The sequence below is a fragment of the Hibiscus syriacus genome, unplaced genomic scaffold (assembly GCF_006381635.1).
Source record: "Hibiscus syriacus cultivar Baekdansim isolate YM2019G1 unplaced genomic scaffold, ASM638163v2 tig00110943_pilon, whole genome shotgun sequence".
Classification (NCBI taxonomy): Eukaryota; Viridiplantae; Streptophyta; class Magnoliopsida; order Malvales; family Malvaceae; genus Hibiscus; species Hibiscus syriacus.
In genome coordinates, this window is record NW_024062924.1 from 1,708,214 (window position 1) to 1,721,251 (window position 13,038).

Below are 13,038 nucleotides of genomic sequence, written 5' to 3' on the forward strand. Positions count from 1 at the left end.
AATTACCCCTAAATAGAAAACACGAAAACCCTCACCTTCAAACGACGTCGTTTTGGCTGGGCAATATAAGCCCCACAACCGAGCCTCTCCCCTCACTTCTCATTTGTTCTCTTTTTCAGAAATTAGAGGGAGAGAGAGAGTCTCAAACTCTCTCAACCCCCTCAACAGAGAAGAAAAACACATGGTGGCCGGAGGTTCCTACGGCGACGCAGGCGGCGCCGCCCGGCCATCGAAGTGGCCCAAAGTTCCCTACAATCATCTCCTTCTCTCACTCTACCCCGATCCACACCTAGTTTCACCTAAAACAAACCCTAGGGACCTAGATCGAACCATTTACCTTTAGAAAAACGCAACTCTGATGACCCGTGGGCTTCCCGAAGCTCCTCCAACGAAGGTAAAAGCCCTTTCCTCTCTTTTTCTTTATTTTTCTTGTTTTGTTCGAATAGGGTTCTTACCAAATATGATTACCCTTTTGTTCTCTATTTTTTTTTGTTTTTTTGTCCCCAAAACCCGAATGGTTCTCCCCCTTTTATTCTTTTCTTTTATCTTTTCCTGTGATTGATGAGTTGTTATATATGATAGAGAATGATCTCCCTATACTTAGGCTTGAGTGACAACCCCGATTGCTTCGAGATTTTGATGAGATTTCATTTGATTTTTTTCGTTTTATTTTTCTGTTTTTTCACTGTGGAATGACTGATGGATGGCTCTTCAGTCACTGTGGATGCAGGAGGCCGGCGTCAGAGGCTGTCAGAGAGGGGAGGCTCGGCTTGAGCGGCGGTTGGAGAGTCGGTGGAAGTTGGAAGCTCGGCTGGCAGCTGTAACGTTGGGGCATGAGGCGAATACTGTTAGGGGATTAGGGTTTAAAACCCTAATATGTTTTAGGGTTTAAAACCCTAATCTACTAGGTTGAGTCCGGGTTAGCAGTGGGCTTTTGGTCTTTGGGCCAATTGGGCTTTGGGTTACTGTAAAGGGGTCAACTGGGTCACTTGTAATCAGGCCTTAATTTGGCCTGCAAAATATATGTAATTAATTAATAATAATAAATAACGATAAAAATAATAATAACAATAATAATAATAATAATAATAATAATAATAATAATAATAATAATAATAATAATAATAATAATAATAATAATAATAATAATAATAATAAAGACCCGGACAAAAACGGGTGTCTACAGGTGCCCCTCTTTGCACATTCTTGTGTTAACAAGAATAAGAAAAAGATGAAAAGACATCAAGTTTTTGTCTGGTTCCCTTTCAAACTTAGAAATTGAATAATGTTGTTTGTTGGGGACGACACTGCTCATACGTGATGAAGAGTTCGGGTCGTCTAAGGGTGACACAGTTCCTACGTGATGAGGAAATCTGGTCGAGGGATGACACGGCTCATATGTGATGGAGAGTTCTTGACCATCTTTAGGAAGGGTGATAACTCGGTTCCTACGCGATGAGGACGGTTGGTTATCTATGGTTGACATGGCTCCTACGCGATGAGGAGATCTAGTCGGGGGGATGACACGGCTCATACGTGATGAAGAGTTCTGGCCATCTTTAGGTAAGGCGATAACATGGTTCCTACGTGATGAGGACATCTGGTTATCTAGGGGTGACACGGCTCCTACGTTATGAAGAGATCTGGTAAGGAGATGACACGGCTCACACGTGATGAAGAGTTCTGGCCATCTTTCGGGATAATGATTTCAAAAGGAAACGACTCAAAGATGATGTTTCAAAAGAAACAGACTCAAAGATTGTAAATTTTGTTTCCAAAGAAACAGACTTAAGGATTTTTCTCAAGAAAAACTGTCTCAAGAGAGACAAAGTTTTGTTTCAAAAGAAATAGACTCAAAGATTTTGGTTTCAAAAGAAATGACTCAAAGTTTTTTTCACGAAATTGTATTAAGAGAAACAAAACTTTGGTTCAAAAGAAACAAACTCAAAGAATTTTTCAAAAGAAACAACTCAAAGATTTTTATTTCAAAAGAAACAACTCACAGATTTTTATTTCAAAAGAAACAACTCACAGATTTTTATTTCAGAAGAAACAACTCACAGACTTTTGTTTCAAGAGAAACAAACTCAAAGATTGGTTTTGTTTCAAGGGAAACAATCTCAAAGATGTTTTTTTTAAGAGAAATTGTCTTAAAAGAGACAAACCTTTGTTTTCATAAAAAAATATTTAAAGATTTTTCTTCAAAAGGAACTGTCTCAAAAGAGACAAAATTTTGTTTCCAAAGAAACATACTCAAAGATTCTTTCAAAAGAAACTTTCTCAAAAGAGACAAAATTTTGTTATCAAAGAAACATATTCAAAGATTTTTTTCATTTTGTTTTAGGTGAAACAGACTCAAATATTTTTTAATAAAATCTGTCTCAAGAGAGACAAAGTTTTGTTTCAAAAGAAATAAACTCAAAGATCCCTTGTTTCAAAAGAAACGACTCAAAGATGATGCTTGTTTCCAGTGAAACAAATTCATAATTTGGAAAATTGTCTCAAGTGAGACAACATTTGTTTTTAGAGAAATTGTCTCAAATGAGACAAAAATTGTTTTTGAGAAAACGATCTCAAGTGAGATCAACTTTGTTTAATGTGAAAACAAATTCGAAATTTGTATCTCAAAGGAAAAATGTCTTAAACGAGACGAAATTTGTTTTGAAAAAATAACAATCTCAAGTGAGATTAATTTTTGTTTCAAGTGAATCAAATTCAAAATTTGTATATCAAAGGAAAAAAATGTCTCAAGCAAGACGAAGTTTGTTTTAAGAGAAAGCGATCTCAAATGAGATCAACTTTGTTTAATGTGAAACAAATTCAAATTTTGTATCTCAAAGGAAAAATGTCTCAAGTGAGACGAAATTTGTTTTGAAAGAAATTGTCTCAAGCGAGATAAAATTTGTTTTTAGAAAACTGTCTCAAGCGAGTCAAAGTATGTTTTGAGAAAAATTATCTCAAGCGAGACAAAAATTTGTTTTAAAATTCTCAAAATTTATGGAAAAATGTCTTAAGCGAGACAAAATTTTGTTTCAAGAAAAACACCCTCAAAGGTGATAAAAAGTCTAGTAGTTCCTGCATGTTGAGGAAATGTCTTGATTGTTGACTTCAGGAAGTCAAATCATTGCTTCTTCAAGTTATAGACATTTGGTCATTTCCGAGCTTTGATTTCCTGGGAGATCAAAATGATGCATTTTTGACTGACTATCTTAGATGTTATGATGGATGTCAAGATGAAATTCATTTGATTTTTTTTTTGAATTTGTCCTCAAGTAAGGAGAAAATTGTCTTTAATATACATGATGATAAATGGTTGATGCAAAATTTATGCATCATGTATGTATGTGTATGTATATGTATGTATGTTTTCTCGATCTGGAAGGAGAATAGTTGCGAGAGCAGTCTTCATTATATCTTTGATTCATTTTGTCTGCATTTCCACTAGGGTGTACTCTTTCAAACCTTGAACTGAGACAATTTGTTTCCTTGCCCCAGTAAATTTTGACTCGCAAATTTAGCTTCTCTTGCCCCAGCTTTGATCTTGAGCTTCAGCGATATATTCGTTGAATTCCAAGATATGCATCCAGAGAGATTATCTTGTTTGAAAATGTTTTCCTTTTTCTTTTTATTTTCAAAAGTCTGAAAATATCTATCAAAAGAGTTTTAAAAATGTTTAATCAAAGATTTTGAAAATATTACCCCTTTCAAGGTTTCACAATTGACAAATCATAAAATAAGAGTTCATTGTATATCAAAGAATTAATTACACTGTTAATTCTTCAATAAATTATAGCTATTTGACAAATGTCAAGATCAATGCTATCTTTGAGGAATGGTTTAAGTGAGAAGAGGATAAAATGTCTCAGGTTGTTATTTTTTCTCAAAGGTATGGTGTTCTCCTTTATTTTTTGTTCACTAATCTGATAGAGTAGCTTCTGTACTCATTTATTGGCCTGACTCCCAGTTCTCGTGTTATTATTCGGGTTGTGCGATGCCTTATCAAGGGACTTGTACGATCGCCTCATATGCAATAGTCTCCATATTCGAGCTGCCTTTTCAGGTTTTCAACTCGAATCCTCCTTTGGTTTCAAGACGTTACTTATAATTTACGTCTTGAACCCACTTTGTTATTTTTTCTCTATCATGCATTAAAGATTTTAGAAAACCCTTCTTTTTTTAAAATAAAATATTAATTCTGATGGGTGGAATGAAATCTGAAGAGTATCTTCTGCTTAGAAATCCATGTATGATTAGAAATGACTTTTTATGAACGTAACGTAGACCATGGTTCACGGTTATGAAAGAAATGGATAAATAAGCTCAAACAAGTGTTTAAGGGTAGTTAAACCAATGATCAATTCCTTCTGATGCCTTCAATATTGTCTTGCTCAATTTGAATCTGCTCGTATGAGTTCTTTATTTTCTCTTCATGTTCCATGATCTTCGAGTGAAGTGATTCTGGAGTGATTATGCTTGATCAATCTCACGGTTTGAAGCTCGATGCATCATTTGAGTCGATAGACTCTTTGTTTGTGCTCTTTGTCCTTTTTTTTATTATTTTCTTTTCTTTTTCTCTTTGATTTGATCTTCGCACTTGGCATTTAGTTCACTTTCGGCATATCATCTGAATCGATGTCTTCACTCATGTGAGCAGACTTCCTCCACCTTGGCCCCCAGTGTGGAGGGTGATCCTTGGTTAGGGTTGAATCAGATGAAAACATAATTTAGACTCAAAGGGGACATAAAGGATATATTTTCTCATTTTGTGAAGGGATAAAGAAAGAATGCCATTCATCATCTCATACACAGAAGTCCTTACAGAAGAGGTATCCCCAGGGGGATAGATTTTCAGGATTAATTTTTAGTTACATGAAAACAATATAATTAATGCATTATAGATATGGGGGTAAATCACTCCATCATCTAGCCATTTAAGTATTTATTTCATCACTACTTTTTTTTATTATTGGGTTGTGCCTTCGTTGTAGTTCTATCGAGTTACTATGGCATTCTTCTAGTATGATCTTATGGATGCAAATCGTGGACTAATCCTCTTTAAATCAGTCATAGTCCATCCAAGTGTTTTTTATTCTACGAAAAAACACTTAACACACTTTGCTCTTAGTTAGTAGTAAGGCTAGAAGAAATAATCACAACCAAAGTTTTATCACTACTCAAGTAAACATATTTCAGATGCTTTGGCAAAGGCTTTAGCTCTAGGGTAGGTACATGCAATAACGATGTCTTAGAAGGAATAAATTCATCAAAATTAAGGAATTCAAAGTTCATACATGATTTAGCTAGTAGTAAGCTAGATTGCTCCACCCCAACAGGCAATTTGTCATGTTCCTTTATGTTTTCATCGTTAATAGGCCATTCATAGTCTTCTAGCTTAATGAAATTGCTTTGGCAATGTTGTTCAGTTTCTTCTTCAATCAATGAGTTCATTTCAAAATGCCTTGGCATTATTCAGAGTCATCAAAATACTTGAGAGTACGGAAAACATTGACAATCATACACTAGTCGACCACTCTCATGGTAAGTTCACATTTTTCACAATCAATTAGAATACAAATAGTGGCTAGGAAAGGCCTACCTAAGATGATGGGCGCCATGAGAACAACTTCATAATCAAGGATAAGAGAGTCGATTGGGAATACAAATTTATCCACCTTCACTATTAAATCCTCGATTCTCCCTTTAGGTCCAACATGGATCGGTCGACAAGTTATAAAATCACAGAGGTGGGTCTTACATTTCCCATACCAAACTTCAAGAATATAGATTTAGGCATTAAGTTCACACTTGAACCAAGATTGCATACTGCCTTTCCAACGAAATTAGCTCCTATGGAACATAGAATAATGAAGCTTCCCAGATCATTTTGCTTTGGTGGCAGCTTGTTCAATGCAGAGCAATATTCTGTTTCCATGGAAACTGTCTCATACTTCTCAACTTTCCTCTTCTTGGTGCGAATTTCCTTAATAAATTTGGCATAAGTTGACATTTGTTCAACGGTTTCCAAGAGAGGTACATTAATGTGGAGCTAATCAACAATGTCCACAAACTTTTTGAATTAAACTTCATCATTGTGCTTCTTCAATCTTTACGGAAAGGGTGGTGGGGGTCTAACTTCCTCAACTACAGGAGTAGGAATTGTTTTTGCCTCAGCATTAGAATTTATTGCTTCGTCAGGTTCACTATTAGAACCCTCCTCTTTGTCATTCTCGACAATGATATCATTATGTAATTCAGGTTCAACTTGTTTGGAAATGAGATTTAATCAACATGTTGCTTTCCCCCAACATTGACTTGTTGGTTAATCTTTGTTCCACTCTGAAGAGTCAATACATTGCATTATTATTTTCCAGATATTTAGTGACTTTAGTGCCACTCGGTAGTCGTCCTTGTTGATGTTCTTGGAATGTCGTAACAATCTGACCAACTTGACCTTCCGAAGCTCTCAGAGAAGAGCAATGGCTTTGAAGTAAGGCACCTTGACTATGAATTAAAGCTCATTGATTCTTAATTAAAGTAGAATGGTCTTGCAACATTGTCTTCATGGTAGATATGAAATCTTAAATTATGGCCTCTAAAGAACTAATATTTGTTGAAGATGAGTCTCCCTTGTTAGCATTATGCCATGTCATAGTGTTTTAGTAGCCTTGAGATTCAATATAATTTTGTTAACGAATAGATTGATCAGCATTAGGGGCTCCTTGATTTCCCCATGAGAAATTAGGGTGTTGAAGCAATCATGAATTATAGGTGTTAGAATAGGATTGTTATTACCTCGATTAAAATTACCTACAAAGTTGATGGACTCATGATTGGTTGGACATTCACTTACATGATGATTGCCTTGGCTTAATAGACATGCCTAATTAGTTGGTTTCACTTCCTTTACCTTAGTAGAGCATTGTAAACTTTTCAACCTATTAGTGATAGTTGAGAGTTGAGTGGACACAGAGTCCTTGGTATCGAACTCGAATGATCTAGGTATTTTCTCCTAGTTTCAAGCCTTGAGGAAGGAAATTGATAGTCATTGTTGGCAATTCTATCCAAAATAGCAAATGATTCAGTAGATGATTTATCTAGTATTGTCCCATTTTTTGTGGCATCGAGTATCATCCTCTTGGGTGCATTGACTCCATTATAAAACATAACTACTTGAGTCCAGTCCTGAAAACCATGATTAGAACATTTGTGAAGCAAACTCTTATAATGATCCCAACATTCATACATAGATTCGTCATTGCCCTGGCAAAATGATGATATGTCATTCCTTAGCTGAGTATTCATATTTGGTGGATTATAGCGCAATAGAAAACTTTTGCAAAGATTGACCCATGATTCCGTCGAACCAGTTAGAACACCACTCAACCAAGCCCTCATTCGGTCACTTAAAAAGTATGGAAATAACTTTAATTTCATCACATCCTCATGCACTTCTTGTTGGCAGAAAGAATCACAAACCTCCAAAAAGTTATGAATATACTGCCTGGCATCTTCAGTTGGCATGTCCCCAAACTGTCCCATAGAATTCAACATGTTGAACATCATAGGTTTTAGCTCAAAATGGGTTGCTTGAATTTCAGGTGCCACAATTCCAGGATTCAAATCATCCATCATATGATTCAAATGATCACGAATAGCATGAGGCCTGTCAGCAGGCCCAATATTATGGAATGCCTTGGTTTTCTGATTACCTTCTTCTTAACCAATGCCCTGGTTCCCAATTTGATACATATTTTCTCGAGCACATTGAGCACGTCTTCTTTGCCTAAAAAGTCTCTCAATCATAGGTTCAATTGGTTCTAATGGCTAGTCAGAATGTCTTCTAGAAATACACCAAATAAGCCTGAAAAAGAATAAAGTGAAAGTGTAAGTAACTATACAAAATAAAGAAGCAAAATAAAATGCTTTGGCCAAACTAATTACTTTATGTTGACAATCCCTGACAACGGTGCCAAAAATGTGTTGCGTGTTGTGAGTACTATAAAATTATACGCAAATGATGTGCAAGTATATAAAATCAAACAAGTAATAAACTGATGAGTGAGTATCGTCTCCATAGGGATTGGTGGAAATTATGAGTTTGACCACAACACTACACTAATTTATCTAAGTATAGAAATGATATATACACGATGATGCTTTGATAATGGAAATGTGGGAGTGAATGGAATGATGGTGATGGAATGTGATTGAGTGAATAATGCCGTGGCAAAAGAACAATTTATAATGATGAAAATGATGGAAATGTCGAGGCAAAGTAAAATGGTAAAAATAGAAAATAAATGAATAACTTGAAAATCCTTACAAGGGAAACTACTTTGGAAATGAATAGTGGAGAGACACTTAAGGGGCTGAAAATTTATCTCTCTAGATGATTTAGTATTCTAATGTTTTACTTGTTCAACGGAGTTTGCTAAAAGCGTTCTCGCTATATCAAGTCATAAGAACCTAACATAATAGAATTACATGGTATTTCCTCTCATTTTCAACTATGGCAGCCTACACTATTGATGATGCACTACCCCTCTTAGTCGTTGAAATCCTAGCTTAGTCTCTCTCAAGCACTAAAGGAATAAGCTATAGTAATTAACTATACCCCATTGTTTATGCTAATCTTACTTAAGTTTCTCTCGAACACTTAAGAATTAATGACTAGATTTCTCTCACGCATCTAGTCTTCATCTAAGAAATGAACACTCTCATACCTCATATAATCTTAGAATATGAAGCACACATAAACAAAACAAGTAAAACTAAAGGAAAACAATCATCAACCATTAAAATAAAGTTTTCAATTATCAATCAAATGAACTCACACAAAATATAGCTTAGTTAATGGTGGGGTTCAAATAAACAATAGAGTATATCCAATCGTTTATTCAACCAAACAACCCAATTAAGTTTTTCAAGCTTTAATAATGGAGTAAAGGTCGGAGAAGAAGACACAAGGTGTGCACGACCTGTTCTTCCTCAAACTACCATGAATGGATATGACGCAAGCTCCTCTCGGATGCTTACGCCACTTCCTCGAGCTTCACCAATGGATGAACACTAATAAAAATAGAGAAAAGAAGGACGGTTGAGAGAATAAAGAAGATGATGATTTTCAAGCTTGTGTAACTTTCTCTCTCTTGTGTGTTGTCCTTTAATAGAAAAAATATCTAAGGATATTCTTGGGATTTTTCACTCAAAATACCTATAATACCCCCAAATCATTCATTGTGCCTAAATCTTATATCTATAGGTGGTGGTGACCCCATCAGGCAGTTACAGGAAGTAAACACATGCATTGACAATTATACTCTTGTGAAAATGTATTTTTTCTTTTTACGCCATAAATGCCAAGGTATTGCAGTCTACTCACTACAAGAAAATATACCTTTAATGACACATGAACGATGGCACACGCTAATTTATGACTTGTAAAAAATGTGTGTCATAAAAAATGTCACGTTTTTTAAAATCTGAACGCTTTATGACTTACAATAATGTGTGTCATATTTAATAGTCATAATCCAAAAAAATTGCAAAAACACAGAGTTTACTTTTAATTGTGTGTCATCTTTAAAAGTCATCTTTTAATTCCCCCCATTATTTTCATCATTTCCAACTTCTTCACCCTTTTTCTCTTTTTCCCTTTTTCTCTTTGCAGTTGGCTGGCTCCCTTCTCACAACGTGCCCCCTGAATCGCTGCTCTCTGGCGACCCATCAAGAGAAGGAAACATGTACAGAAGCACGAGATTCAATAATGCTTACCACCAAAATAACCAGCAGCCGTCGAGCGGAGGAGAGAAGCGAGGTGGAGGTCTTGGGAGGAGGTGAGGTCGTAGGTCATGTAACCCCTATGGGTTTAGGGTTTTTGAATTCTAGAATCCCAAAACACCAACAACGATAATCAGAAAGAGCAGAAACCCCCTCCCCCTTATACGAACTTTGACAAGGCATACTTTCACTCTTATGCCCACATTAGCATCCACAAAGAAATGATCAAGGTCTTTTCTTTTTTTGTTATTTCTCTTTCTTCATATTCGTCCTGAACTGGGTTCATTTTTGTTTTGTTGTTACTTCTTGCTGGACTGTGTGAACTTCTTTTACTTGTTTTTTTTAAATGTCCTCCCACTTATTGTTGAGAGAAATGTTGCCTACTACTTATTATTTATCTTTGTTTCTTTGTCGACTTCGTTTAAACAAGCTTGATCTTGCATTTGTAACCAAAAGTATTGCATTATTCGTTTTGCGATTGTACATTTTATCCAGGTTTGGGTAAATTGTATATAATTTTGACAAAGTTGCTAGTCGGTATTTGTTGCATGATTGGATAACCTTTTACCTTTATAATAATAATAATAATAATAAAAATGCATGACAAGCCACTGAATATTGATCATAGTTTATCTCTGAAGCATACAGGATCATGTTCGAATTGAAACTTACTGGGAAACAATCATGCAACACCAGAGATTTATTGAGGGGAAGGTAGTATCATCATTGTAGTCCTAGTTACAAAACTATATTTGATCTCTTTCTTTGTAATACAGGTTTTATCATAGTTCCATTTTGTGTAAGATTCATATTTCACGAGTCACAACACAATGTTATACTGTACAGTTTATAATCTCTTGCCTAGGTGAATGCATTTGTGTTTACTTGAGACATATTATATATAAAGCAGCTGGCTCGCAAACAACCTAGTTGGTTTAAAAACTGTTTCCAATTCTATTTAGCTGGGCTTTTCCTCTTCTTCATTATTGCTTTTGGTCATGCTTACAGGTTGTAATGGATATTGGATGTGGCACATGCATTCTTTCAATATTTTGTGCTCAAGCTGGTGCAAAACCGGTATATGTTATGACCTTCTTATTGCATGATTGGCATATTTATAACAGTGTTATATGGCCACATATATTTGAGGATTGAATAAATCTCAGTTTGTTTGCATATAATGTGGTACTGGTTTCAACCAGTTTCTGAAGACTGCATCATTTAATAAGTGCAGGTGATTGCTAGAAGTTAAATTGTGTTTAACTTTATTTTCCCCTTTACTTTCCTCTAGGTTTTCTCTAACTAGCTTTCTTTGTTAATTTTATAATTTTATCATAAAGAAGATTGTAGGCTTATATTGATCTATTGACCAAGAGAAACTGTAGATAGAACTTCAATTTTGTTCATTAGTATTTTTCTAGAATTCTCTTGCTGCCTCAAATTTATATTCTTGTGATGCTTATGGATTCATTTAAATATAACTTTCTAATATCCGAAGTGATTATGTATTTTCATGTTTATGCAGTGGATGCCAGTGATATTGCAGTGTAAGTATTTTCTAGCATTAGTACTTAAATGCTTATATGAGGCATTTTTACCTCCTCTTTTGAGAATCCTAAAGTTTAGCTAATTTTCCTTCTCTCATTGTCATTTTCACAATGAGATTATGAGATCTGGTTAGCACAACTATTAGAGCATGCATGTTAATTTTCAATCAATATTGTGGAATTGTATATATTCTTTACTTATCAGGACCTTTCTTTGGTAGTGTTCTTGTTTAGAAATAAAAATGGCTATTTGGTTTATATTAATATTTGTTGTTTGATTGCAGGCCAATGAAGTGATGAAAGCAAATAACTTAGTTGAAAGGGTCATTGTATTGCATGGGCGAGTTGAGGTACGCTTTTCTTCTTAAACTTGTAGATGTCTATAGTCCTTAAATGGTTGCAAGAACAAGAACCTATATGTATTCTTTCAAGGCTTATTGAATTCTATGATCATAAATGATTTGGGCCGGGGAGTTGAATTATTGAACTTAACTTTTCATTGGAGGGATAACTAGCGACCTGTAGGGCCAACTTAGGGTTAGGTTTTCTTTATTTAACTTGTGAAAGTCAGTGATAATATATGTTGTATGGATATGGATATAGATACGGGGATAGGAAATGACAATTTTCAAAATTTTAGGGTACGAATATGACAAATCTACGACAAATATAAAATAAATTTTAAAATTATAAAAAAATGTAGAAAAAATTAGAATGCATATTTCATTTTAGAATTTATTTTATATTTTCCGTACCCTTACCCTGTAATTTTGGAAATTTCCATTTCCTGTCCCCATATCCAAGCAACATAGCTTGGATACTGATGATTTTGTTTAAATTTCATTATAAAATGAGGAAAAGTTTATGTAAATGTGGATCTTGGAAGAAGTGATTGCCATAGCATCTTCGGGATGCTCATATTGGTAGATGAGTGCAACCAATACCTACAATTGTAGTACCCTTTGTAGAGATATATTTGGTTAAATAGTCACATCTTTTTCATACTTAATATACACACCACTCCTTGTTATGGTGATCATAAGATCATAATTGGTGAGAGCTTGCACCTATTGGTCGCTGATCCACATATTGTTTTGTGGGTTGCCTGCTTTCATATTGGCTTGGTTTCAACACCCAGGTTTATAAATTCATGGATTAGTTCTCAAAAAATGACACTATGACAGCATATTTCTGCTATTGGCATCTTTGTTTGGATGAGACAGTAAATTAATGGCTATTGTAAAGTACATAAGTGTAGAAGTATAAGGTAGGTAATTTAAGACGAAGAATCAAAGGGCTTTTGTGACTTCAGCAACATGTGATGTTGTGGCATTCTTCTCAACTTACCTTATGCTCCTTGTTTCCTGCACATCCCTAACCAACCACTCATTTTCCATCATATAGCACCTTAACAAAGTAAAACAACACAACAACCACCAATGCAACTAACTACAACTATATGCAACTAAAATGACCTATATGAACCCTTAGAAAAATAATAACTTAAGTGGAAAAGGCCTTAAAAGTATCATTTTTACGGAGTTATCAACGTCCTTGTGCGAGTCTTACGGATGTGGTGGAGGCCTATTACCGTAACTAAAAGCATGATGTCATTACTCCTAGGGAATAAGGTAATGTGTGACAATGGTACCGGCAAGCAAGCTCATCGAATCCAAGTAGCACTCATCTAAGCCATCAATAGATAATGCAT